Raw genomic sequence first — 13,227 nt, forward strand, 5'->3', positions numbered from 1 at the left:
ACTGGGTACTTTGCTTCATGATGAATTTCCGTATATCTTGAATAAACATATAACTATCTCTGTGGCATTCTGGGCCCTATAAAAGATTTTTTTGAGGAACCCACACCTATAGCTATGCCACAGACCTGAAATCCGCAACAGCACCTTAACCTTTTTCTTAATGAAATGGAAACTTAAGGGCACAAGGTGGCCACTAACTCAACAACTGTTGATCAGACGCTACATAACAAATCTCCACTAGTTAATGGCTTTTGCATGTGCTGTAACATTTTCCATATGTGCACAGTATCTGTAGCTATCAAGACATTACTTCACCGAGATAATCTGTCTCGTCATTTAATTCGTGTCAGATATCTCATTCTGTTTTTACAAGAGAAAATTAGCATGCCTGTGTGCATATGAACCCACAATCTTATGTATACACGCTCACACTTTAACAATAATAAAATACATTTACAGGCAATGGATTGTCAATTATTTAAAAAACAAACAAACACATACAAAAAGTATTGTAGAAATGATACCTATATTGACTAACAATAAAAATACATTGCAAGCTTTCGGAGCACGAAGGCCCCTTCATCAGGCAAAATACAAATGAAAGCTTATTAAAAGTTGAAAAGTGTTCTTCCCCCTATTTGCAGGCGTTTCCTCTGGGTGCTCTTGTACCTTCCAATACAAAGGTTAGAGTCTGAGGAATTTGATCTTAAAGTGTACATGTAAATGCAAGCTTCTCTAGGGCAAGGACTGGAGCATTCTTTATAAAGTACTGCCCAATATAAATAGTAATACAAATGTGGGTGCATTAGGCAAGCAGGACATGGGCCAGTGTACAACAAACATTACTGATAAAAATGTACATAGTGAGAAGCTGACTATACTGCAACTAAATAATGTAGCTCCATCTAGAGTTATTCCGGCTAGCACCACCCCTGGCACACTGCATTCACTATTTAGCATCTATTGTGTGTCTTAACAAAATATTAGTGCAAATCTAAATGGATGCTGGCACACTGCAGATTTTAATCAGAACACATGACTATGGGACCGATTTATTAAACTTCAATGTTTTCTGGTCATGGAAGGGGAAAAAAGGAGGCTTGGGAATGTATAATTATTGTGATACTAAAATCTAAAATTAGAATAGATATTGGTGTGTATATACAGCATATATACTAAGTAAACGGAGTGCACCTTTGGAACCTTTTGGGAATAAAAAATAATGGTATGTATCCCTGGCTAAATTGTAAACAATGTAAATATGTGATGAAGGGGAAAACCTTTAAGCATCCCGGCACAGGAGAAATAATTCAAATATATGGATATCATACTTGTCTAACACAGTTTGTAGTATATGCGATTGTGTGCCCTTGTGGTATGATTTATGTTGGAGAGACTGTTCAAAAAGTAAAATCTCGGATCTCACAACATAAATCAACAATCAAATTGGGAAATATGGGATTGCTACTCTCCAAACATTTTAAGGAAAAGGGACACACAGCAGAGCAGTTACGATTCACAGTGCTAGAAATGGTACCCCCATTAGAGAGTGGGCGATCGGAAATTGAGATTAAAACAGAGGGAGGTATGGTGGATTAATAAATTGAACTCCTTACATCCGCATGGTCTAACCAAAGATTATAATTTATATCTGTTTCTATAAAATATATGAGTACTAATTATAAACTCTGCTTGTTATACTTTGATTAATATATATGTTAGGCATGGTTTGGACCCTGTAACATGTATAAATGAACGCTAGATATGTCACTTCCTAGGATGGACTATAAAAAATTGGATTTTGTTCTAACCATTGTACACACAGCTTGAGAAAGAGCCCAATTTGGCTTGAAACGTTATTATGTGCACATCATGGTAATGTAATTTTAATCTTTAATACAATCTTTTGATACAATAACGAGTGCTGTCCAGGACAGTTTTTTTAATATATATATATATATATATATATATATATATATATATATATATATATATATATATATATATATATTTTGAGTATGTATATGCACTGCTTTCAGAAAAACCCGTTGAGCCAAAAGCCTAGCCATTAGTAGAGATAAACTCCAAATATTTCAGAAACTGCTAAAAATAAAAAATGAAAGTCAACTGTTTACATAAATTTCTGTTTTGAACTCAGATACCCTTTAATTAAATCGCTGATTACAAGCTTGGCAGCTAAGGCACCGATCCATAACTTTAACCTTGGCTAAATGAATATTTAATAACCTTGGTTATTTAATAAAATAAACTGTTCCATTAATAAATTGGCCTCAAGAAAAACATGGCATTGCAAGCTTCATCGTTTGTGTAATGGAGTATAATCTTTCAATGGCTGAAAACATTGCTTAGGGCCGTTATAAATGCTCTAAATAAGGATCAATATGTTGACTTTTTAATGCAATGCCCTGTGTGATGCACGGTTCACATGTTTTTGACACACTTACTTGGCCTTCAATTAATCTGTATATGAATTCCTTATCTGAAAACATCTATATAGTTACAAACCTTGCAATTTTTAATACAAATATAATTAGTAATAATAAGATACAGGTATGGGACCTGTTATCCAGAATGCTCTGGACTTGGGGTTTTCCGAATAACGGATCTTTCCATAATTTGGATCTTTATACCAAGTGTAGTAGAAAATCATGTAAACATGAAATACATTCAATAGGTTGGTTTTGCTTCCAGTAATGATTAATTATATTTTAGTTTGGATCCAGTACAGCTGCTGTTTTATTATTACAGAGAAAAAGGAAATCATTTTTAAAAATTTGGTTTATTTGGATAAAATGGAGTCTATGGGAGAAGGCCCTTCTGTAATTTGGAGCTTTCTGAATAATGGGTTTCTGGAAAATGGATCCTATACTTATACTGGAGTAATTATGGAATAAACGACTGGAGATCTTTGAGCAGGAAACATAAGCCTCTGCTAATAATGAACTTTTAGTGGCAAATTTAAAAATTCAAGATCATCGGTTTTTTAAGCGATAAACTGCGGAATATAAAATATTCTCAATTTTTTTCAAATTTTTCAAAAAAACCCTCAAAATTTGGAATAAAACAAACATCTCTAAACATCAATGGGAGGTGTATTTTCAACATTCAAGCTATCAAGTTTAATAATTTAATTGTTCTGCAAGTTAAAAAAATTAAAAATGAAAAAAAAGTTTCTTTTAAAAAATCTTCCTCCCCTAGACAGCAGAATTTTAAGAAAATTTACAACTGATCTGTATGTTTTTAAATGTATTGTTCTGAGTTCTCAGGTTTTAAATCTGAATTGTTATCTGGTTGATAGAGTTCTGATAACCCAGCAACCATGAAGCAGTTATGAGAATAAATAGTAGGTTTGAAAAGAAAAATAACTGAAGCCTTACATTTAGGGGGTTATTGATCAAAGGTTGTTTTTTCCATGAAAATTTCGAGTTTTGGAGGGTATTTTTCCAACAAGAATCTACTTTTTGAGTTAAAAAAAAACTAAAAATGTTGTAGTTATTTTTAAAAAACTTGAATTTTTGGAGGTTTATTATACCCCGAAGCGGGAAATAACTCGAATCCGAAATTACACCATCTAAAACCTGCTGAGGTCATGTAGAAGTCAATGGCAGATGTGCCATGAACCATTTAGGATGACGTTCAAGTTTTTTGAGTGTGTTTTGCTCGAAAACTCGATCAATTCGAGTATCCAAGTTTTTCCCCCCGACTACACAGATTCAGGTTTTTTATGAAATTAGAAACCATTTGAGTTGTGAGTTAATGCAAAGACTAAAAAATCTCACAAAGCTCTAAAATTCGACCTTTGATAAATAACCCATACATGTGTTTATTGGTTGCTGGGGTCAGTGAAAGCAATTTGGCTGGAAAGAAAGACTGAGAATTTACCATACCAGCCTGGCACAGTATACGGGATTAGAAATAAGAGTATGCAAATTCCTATTCTAGCCTAATAGAAGACCTTGGGGTTCCATACAGGGTTCCCAATTAATTTCCTTCTGCTGCTGGATTCTCAGCTGAATCTATCTTCTGCGGCATTAGAAATTCTAATATACCCAGGCTTTTAATCCTGTCTGAAAGTCCAGTATGAATTATTCAGAGGAATCCACAAGGGGATGGCTAATATCAGTGAGTGACCCCACCGACCCTCCTGAAAATGCCTACAACAGCCATTTAGCAGCAGGGAATAAGTCACGACTGCCAAACTATTGCAATAAATGAAGGTTAGTTTTTCTCCTGCTGTTTCTCAGTAAGCAGTTCACGAAACAGATTAATGTTCATCATGCTTCCAAAATTCTGTCTTTTTTTAAGAATCATGCTGACTTCATTATATCGGTTAACTTTGACATAGAAAGATGCGTTGCTTTTATGTCCTCCAATAAGGCTGCTAACTGTATATAAGGTCAGACTAGGACCCGCCAAAAAACCTTACACTAACACAGAGGGTGTGGGTGAGTGGGGGATACTATCAGCTAAGGAGGAACCTTGTGCAAATGTGCCTCCAAGGAGGCCTCAAACCAAACAAAGCATCCTGGATGCTTACTGGGCCTTACTTAGATCATCGATTATTATTATTGATGGGCGAATTTATTCGCCAGACGCAAATTTGCAGCGAATTCCCACGATTCGCCACCGGCGAATAAATTTGCAAAATGTCGTAAAAAAAATGGAAGCGAAGAGAAACGGCCTAAATTCGCCCATCACTAATTATTATGGTACATGTGAGAATGTGTTTCTGCTTTATTAAAATCAAGCATTTATATAGACTACAATGCTTTACTGTAGCCATTACAGCTAAAAAAAACATGGCTATGTGGAATGTTTGGCATCTGTAATATTCAAAGTATTAACAAGGATGTTATTGACTATTTTCTGTATGGATCCTGAAAGTTATAAGCTCATGCCAGTGTGATATGTTCACTTACTGTGACATTAAACACATGAAAAATAACTCTTATTGGCTAAATATGCAACCTGGATGCTAGAAGGATAAAGTGAGACCCAGAGTAATACAAGAGACCAAGTAGCATGTGCAGCATTTAAAATATCAAATAGGTATGAAAACTACAAGCTTCCTTATACTCAGCTAATGATCGTGTACAGGGCCTTGTTTGGCTCACCAAGAGGAATTAGCATAACTTGGGGGGGGGTGCATAACATTTGGCACCCCCAATTATATAACATTTCCTTCTCCTTTAATGAATACAAAAAGAAGAATCCAGCAGCTAACCATCACTTACCACACAGAAAATAAAACATATATGTTGAGAATAACGATTACATCTAGAAGATATAATAGGAACTAAGAAACTAAACATCATATGATGCTTATTGACCGTTACAAACTAGAAAGTGAATTCAGCATGGAGCTTTACATGTTTTTTTTCCTTTGTTACCACCTGTCCAATTTATCTTGCAGTGTGTCATTTTGAACCAGTTGTTGTTTGCTAAGGTCAGTGGGCCCCAGTTCCAGTAATGGGTATTGGTTAAATTGAGTGGGAATGTAGGGGGTAGTAGCAATAAAGTGCATATCCTCTGACCATCTGATGTTAATAATGATAAAGATGCTACTTGAGCGACATTTACAAACAGGGACCACAAGATGGACATTGTGATATAAGCATTTTTTTGTGCTTGGATATATTGGTATCGGTATTAATAATGTGTAACAAGGTGCAGCCTCTTCTGTTCTACTGAATATTTTGCCATTTTCAGAACCATGTTTGTTGAGCATACTTAAATGAATTTAACAAAGGGTATATTAACAACAAAGCATTTTAATAGTGACCCTTTTGTTTAATGTCTAGCTGTCCAGTAAAGTATTGTTTTTTAAAATGTTTTGTAACCCTTAGTTTGCAAGCTGATATGGGGCAAGGTGTTCTGACCTTATGTCTCCATTTATGCTTTTTCCTATTTGTTCTGTATTTGTTTACCATACTGTTTGCATTCTCACCAATTCTTTGCATAGTGTTATAGAATATGTGGAGACAGTTCTTAATAAACTATAATAATAATAAATTCAATTACAGGTGGTGTTGCCAAAAAAAAAAAATACTGTCCTTCCTATATATATTCTCATTCTGCATTATTAATACCATTAGCTAGAGTAAATATTTAATGGCTGGACAATGAGAACACAATCCAAGGTGCAAGTGAGAATACTCAAGTGTTAGAAGTTCAATACACAGTTAGGTTGAGGTTTTAGTCCTGAAGAGCATGCAATCTATTAGAAAGAGAAGGCAGACAGAAACAAAATTCGGAGTGGAACCAATGTATAGGTTGAGGGTGTGTTGCTATGGAGAAAGATTAGCAAATTGCTTCCTCTACAAATTGGTTATTGACTAAAGACTGCCTTTCTGCTTTTGGCTGCCAAATACATACACACTAATTGGCCACAAACTGGAAAACAAACTTCCTAATGATCATAAAAGCCTTGTTGTATAGAGTGGATTTTGCCAGTATACTGTGCACCTATTGCAACCATCCCATGCACGCGTGTTCCAAGCAAGGAATCCTTATAAAAGAACCTCTTGTCAAAACAACATTTTTAATGAGCCAAAGCCTGAGGAAGGGTAACTTATATTTAACTCGTCAATATGTCACAGTCAATTTATTAAACCAGTTAATTCACAGAATGTTACAGCTTCACTGAGTCACCAAAAGATCAATTTGCTTTCACAGCTCGGCTAGAATTCCCAATGGAATAGTGTAATGAAAACAGTGGTCTAAATGTGTGCATGCATACTATGTAGTCTCTAGAAAAGGCTTGCTGCATGAATACACTAATGCTTGGAACTCTTATTAGACAATGATAATTTGATCACTGAGGCCTTTGCTGACATTGCATTTCCGCCCAAAAATTAAACATATATTTTGGCAGCCACATTAAGCATTTAATGGAATAAATTCACCTAAAATACAGCATTTGATAATGTGCATGCTATTTTCCCCAAAACCAAAAGGTTTAGTAACTTTGCAAATATTTATCTACTCAACTCTGCTGACTCTGATTGATTTACATACTGTATATGTAAGCTCTTTTGATTGATTGATTGATTGATTGATTGATCTATTGATTTTTTGACCAGATTTTATCTAAAAATCCACTAAGGTTTTTGGGAAGTGAGTGTGTCTTTTTCTTTTTCCTGCAACAGATCTTAGTCTTGGCAAAGCCCGCTCACCCCTCTCATTACTGATAAAGCAAAGTAACTACTAGTGTATATATGTAATGCTGCACATAGCTTCCCAGGCTGTGTTTTATTCTTCATGCTAAGCAGGACTCTAGTTATCCTTATACAGAAAACTATTGTATCAGGAATACAATAAAATAAAATCTAGGACAAAGGCTCCAGGGTTTGTAAATTTCATGTGTAGTATGAAGCACTCATTTGTCTACTTATCGCCCTCACTATGTGACTAGCACTGGTATACAGCAAGCAATTCCAAATATTAAAGCTTAGGGCTTTATAGAGTAGGATCAGTGACCTCAAGTTTGACATAGAAATACATTGGTTAATGTTTATTGCTTCCAATGTTCCTTTAATTTTTCTGCTGTAATATTACAGACTATAGTACAACCTATGTTCACACACATAAAAATAACATAGGCAAGGCATTTATGTTTTCTAACTAGTAACACCTTGCCCCCTCTGACACATAAACTTCCCATTCCCACCATGTGCAGCACATTTTTGCCTCCACCAAACAGCAGTGCACTGTTATTGATGGCTCCCAAGAGAACGGGAACACAGCTCAGCTCATACTTAATCTATTCCATGGGCATGCACACAACAGAATGGAAGGTTTTCAGAGAGACAATACCGAAAGACATTGTCATCAAGGATCCAGCACATTCACTAGGAAAATTTAGAGGTAGCAACATTATGGGGCAGGTTTATAAAGGGTCGATTTTCGAATAAAACAAACTTTGGAATTTGAATAAAAAAAACCAACCGCAATTTATTAGGAAAAAAAAAATCTAATTTTTTTTCTGCGTGAATAGGCCGTTTTCGTTCTAATTCAAATTGTATGAATCGAAGTAAGATCGTATTCAATCAAGTTCGATTCGAAGTTTTTTGAAAAAGAAAAATTCCATTTCTCAAAGTCCCCAAATTGACTCCAAATAGGTTCTAGGAGGTACCCAATAGATTAAAACAGCAATTCGGCAGGTTTTAGATGTTGAATGGTCAAAGTCTAATTTCTAAAGAGACAGTACATGATTTATTTAGATATTTGAATTTTCACTTCGACCCTTGATAAATCTGCCCCTATGTGTCATTGAATAGAGGGTGCCATATGTTGCTCTGGGTTTGTAGGAACAGTATCAGTGATCAGTGAAGCCAACCAGTGGCTTGTGAGATTATCAAACTCTTGGATGTTGCTTCCAGTGGCCTCAAAGCAGGTGCTTATTTTTTAATTCCTGGCTTGGAAGCAAGTTTTGGTTGCATAAAAACCAGATGTACTGCTAACCAGAGCCTCCTGTAGGCTGATAGTCCACACAGAAGCTACCAAATGGCCTACTACAGCACTAGGAACATTTGTCATACTTGTGTTCCTCCCCAACTCTATTTGAATTTTGCTCATCGGTAAAAAAGGTTGAGGACCCCCCCGAACAGTATACTTCTCTACTCACTGAACAGTCAACCTCTTCTTGTATTCCATCTGTTGCTGGACTATGATTTCTTGTGTCCTTAGCAATGAACTGCAACTTGTAGTCCAGCAGCGGTTAAAGCACACTGAATAAGGCGAATGCAGTATTTCAGTAAGACAGTGCATGCTAGCAGGTGCAGTTATGTCCCTCGAATATTACGTCTTAAAATCGCTAGCTATACAGATGTTTTGTGCATTAACCATCTCATCTGTCAGCTATGCTTCCCCCCCAACAAAATGATGACTTTGTGGTTAACTGTTTGCACTGACGTTCCTGGCAATAAATACAGTTAATGGATGGAACATTTACAGTATAAAAGAGGCAGCTACGAGTATGAAATCAAGAAAATTCCACGTGAGGAATAGATCTGTCAGAGTAGATAAACCTGTTAATCATGTCTGTAAAACTGTTAACAGTAGCTTTTTCTCTCTGTGGGTCACGCAGGTGAATTAGAGCATATTCAAGCTGTTATAAGAAAACCCAAAAAGTGCAGGTCAAGTTTCTAGAAGGAAGGAAGAGGAACTGTTTGTGGCTGAAATGGAGAAGTCTAACCCTGTATGAGAAATGCATTTTAGATCTTTAATTCCATTGGAGATTAAGGGTGTCATGAGACATAAATTGGAAGGGAAACAGCAGTAACAGTCATCAGACCAAAGAATGCCCAAATTAAATAAACTCAGACGACTAGTAACATTTAAAAAAACAAAATGTTTTTTGTCAGAATCATAGAATACGAATCTTGGCATATTTCTGCTTTTTGAAGTACAGAGTAACCTCTTCTACAGACTGTCACAAGCAGTATACAAAAAAAACACTTTGTTTTGCTTTTTGGCCGGCAACATTTCTCATCCCTGAAGCCATGGATAGAATATATTAAACATTAAAATTGCACCAAATCAAGAAACTTCATAGTCCAATCCAGCAATATTTTTCAGTATTCAGCCATAGCTTGGGCAAATCAAATTCTTCATGCATATAACTTTGAAGAACTGGGAGAGCAAAAGGCAACAATTGTTTTCAGGTGATGCCATTTTTCCATTCTGCTTTAATATTATATTCAAATAGCAATTTAGATCTGACTCAGTATTAGTTTTCAGTATCTTTGCAAATATTCCATTGTATGGGATTCTATGCAACTACATTCTGCTGTTCAGGGCCACTTTTATATTCATTTCTTGGGAAAGACCAGAGCAATATACCTGATTGGTGGCTATTTTGAAAAACCATACGGGGAACTATAAGCAGTCTTGAAAAAAGAAAACTGTTATAAACAAAATTCATTTACGGTAAATTGCTTTGAAATTATAATGAAAATTAAAATACTAAATCATAAAAATGTTTAATTTATTTAAAGTCAGATAGATATTCTACAAGGTAGAAGTGAAAGATTTGCATAGTACTTGTTTATTAGTTATACACATACTGCTGCAATCATTTCATATGCAATAATGTACTAAGCTACTAATCTTGAAGGAGAGGTAGGTAACCCTGTTGGTAGTGCATTGCAAGTGTCATTTTACAATTTAACGTTTCATTGCTCATTATTACAGTACAAGAATATCAGGACCTAAAACTCCCATTCCATTATTAGTCCTCAACTACATAGGCCAGAAAAATTCCATCGCACGTTACCACCGAAGTTGGACAGCACTGCTCTATAGGATCATTTGCATTTTACTCAACACAAAGTAAAGGGTCAGTGGTTTTATATACAATATTATACAAAACCTGCTTTTGGGTTAGGTTGACTTTTAGTTTCCCATCCCAGCCCTACTGCACATTATGGTTACCTTAAAATATGCCCCTTAAAGAATGGTTACGGGCATCTACACCCCTACCTGTTTTTCTGTAGTAAAGTTTTCTGTACAAACATAGTTAGTAGTATTAATGTCAGAATGGTATCCCTTTAAAAATACATGGTGCAACATGAGAAGAATTACTAATAAGGTAACTGTTATTGTTATGGTGATTAAATTCTGTGGATTAATGGCAGCTTTTGGGAAATATATGTATGTATTCTATTCTTCTTTCCCCCTTTAAGCAGACATATGTGCCAGATATTTTTATTGCTCTTTGAATACTGCAATAAGAGTCGATTGATGTCATAAACAATTGAATTACAGCTCCTGCAGTTTCCGTGCTGCTGATCTTTGGTTGTTATATGATACTTCCCAACAAGCACAGGGATTAATCATTTTAGGTCAGCACAGGCACAGCCAGAAGCACAGGGTTTCACGTTATTGCTATAGAATCATACTTCTCAGGTTTGGTCTTAGGGAAGGGCAGAGTGGGCATTTATACTGGCCCCAAGACCAGTGTCAGAGGGGGGTGAAGCTGTTTTCACAGTGTAATAACAGATAGAGAGGTTTGCTTGTCACTTGTAAACAAATGTATTAGGGCAGGGGCACACAGGCAGATTCGAGGAGATTTAGTCGCCTGGCAACTAATCGCCTCTTCTTCGGGGCTACAATCTCCCCGAACTGCCTTCCCCATGCCTTCCGCCTGCAATAATGAGAAAACGCCAGCACAATAGCACTCACGGCGCTTGGTTTCCAAAGTTGCCCGAAGTTGCCTCACAAGGAAACTTTGGGCAACTTCAGAAATCGAAGAGCCCCGAGTGCATTGCTGCATGTGATTTTTCATTTTAGCAGGCGGAAGGCAGTTCGAGGGAACATGAACTAATAGTAGTAGTGTATTTACAGTATCTCAGGGATATATACCCAGTGACCCTCCAGATACTGAGCTACAGCTTCCAGGATTCCACTACCTACAATCATAGGAGTAACACTGTTATGCTGAGTTATCCAAGGCAAATGTATCACATATTCACAATTAGGTGGTCACTGCAAAGATATTATGCCGAACAAGGGATCAAAGGTGCATTTACATTAATTGCATTGCCTTTTTTGCTCACCTTTCTTGTTTCAAAACACTAAGGGCCCAATTCATTAACTTCGAGTGAAGGAAAAGAAGAAAAAAAACGTAGAATTTTGAAGTGTTTTTTTGGCTACTTCGACCATCAAATGGGCTACTTCGACCTTTGACTACGACTTCGACTCGAAGGATTCAAACTAAAAATCGTTCAACTATTCGATAGTCGAAGTACTGTCTCTTTAAGAAAAAACTTCAACCCCCTAGTTCGCCACCTAAAAGCTACCGAAACCAATGTTAGCCTATGGGGAAGGTCCCCATAGGCTTGCCTAACTTTTTTTGGTCGAAGGATAATCCTTCGATCGTTGGATTAAAATCCTTCAAATCATTCGATTCAAAGGATTTAATCGATTATTCCTTCGATCGAACTATTTGCGCAAAATCCTTCAACTTCGATATTCGAAGTCGAAGGATTTTCATTCCCCAGTTGAATATCGAGGGTTAATTAACCCTCGATATTCGACCCTTGATGAATTTGCCCCTCAGGGTAAGGGCAAATGGGCAGATTTGGGAAGATTAGTCTGCCGAAGAAGAGGTGATTTGTCGCCAGGGTGACTAATCTCCCTGAATCTGCCTGCATGCCCTTACCCTAAATGGCAGTTAAAATCCCAAATTATACTTTGCGTGTGGATTTGCATATTTACACATGTGGCTGACACCAATATGTGGTTTACATGTTTTTGTTTTGTGTAAAAACTCTTGTATCATTTACAGCAGCACCAAGGCGTCTTGATGTTACCAACAAGGCAGACATATGGAATTTAGCTGCCAGATCAGGTATTGACTTTCTTATTGCATGTGAGTAGAAACATGGCACCCCCACGCAATTACATGAAAGTTGCGGTAGAATTTCATATGGTGGGTTTTAATTGCCCTTTAATACCTCTGTTTCTCTCCCTGTATTATGAAACTTTTAGGTTAGGATTACATATGTATTTTATAATATTTTCTTTCCAAGCAGACCGTTCATATGGAATAAAATATTTTTTAAAAGCCATCAAAAGCCTAATTTCACTAGGTCTCCTCTGAAAAAACTCTTCTAGGAATAGGGTAGTTAATCTGGCAGACACAATCTAGGTTCCATTGAAAGCTCTTTAATATCACGTATTTGGTTACTGTTCACCTCATCCCCCTCCTATAAATCTGATCACTTCTGCTTGGATTGCAGGCAAGGGATTATTTTGTGGGCAGACTCACACATGTCTCCTATCAACCAAGAAGAATTTTAGAGCCCTATAATAATGCCTCAAACATTTCTCTCGTATCGAACCACCTCATTACACTGCATTCCCTTATAATATCTACCAGACTCTTATTTCTCTAAAGACACTGACAATTTCAGTAGCTAATGAAACTGATTTGGTCATGATTGCACCCTAAATTAAGTAAACTGATACAGCAGGACCTCCGCTCCACTATTTTTATGTCCATGTCCAGCTTTTATTTCCATGAAACTTGTTGCTATTAAGTATTTTAAAATGCATTTATACCAGGGGTATAGTGACTGTGTTTGTCAAAACATAAATATATACATCCAAGCATAAATCAGTATAAATAAGCTCAAGTTTTAACGCAGACTAACAGCCAAAATGCAAATACACTTTTATTTCAACCTCGCATAAAACACCGTT

The 13,227-nt window shown here is 36.4% G+C and overlaps 1 protein-coding gene across 3 annotated transcripts in view; it reads right to left on the minus strand.

Moving 5' to 3' along the window:
- The window catches only part of sncaip.L (synuclein alpha interacting protein L homeolog), a 142,620-nt gene that overhangs the window by 65,650 nt on the left and 63,743 nt on the right, over positions 1–13,227 (minus strand). The gene's annotated exons all lie outside the window — the stretch shown is intronic.

Source organism: Xenopus laevis, chromosome 1L (genome assembly GCF_017654675.1).
Source record: "Xenopus laevis strain J_2021 chromosome 1L, Xenopus_laevis_v10.1, whole genome shotgun sequence".
NCBI classification, from domain to species: domain Eukaryota; kingdom Metazoa; phylum Chordata; class Amphibia; order Anura; family Pipidae; genus Xenopus; species Xenopus laevis.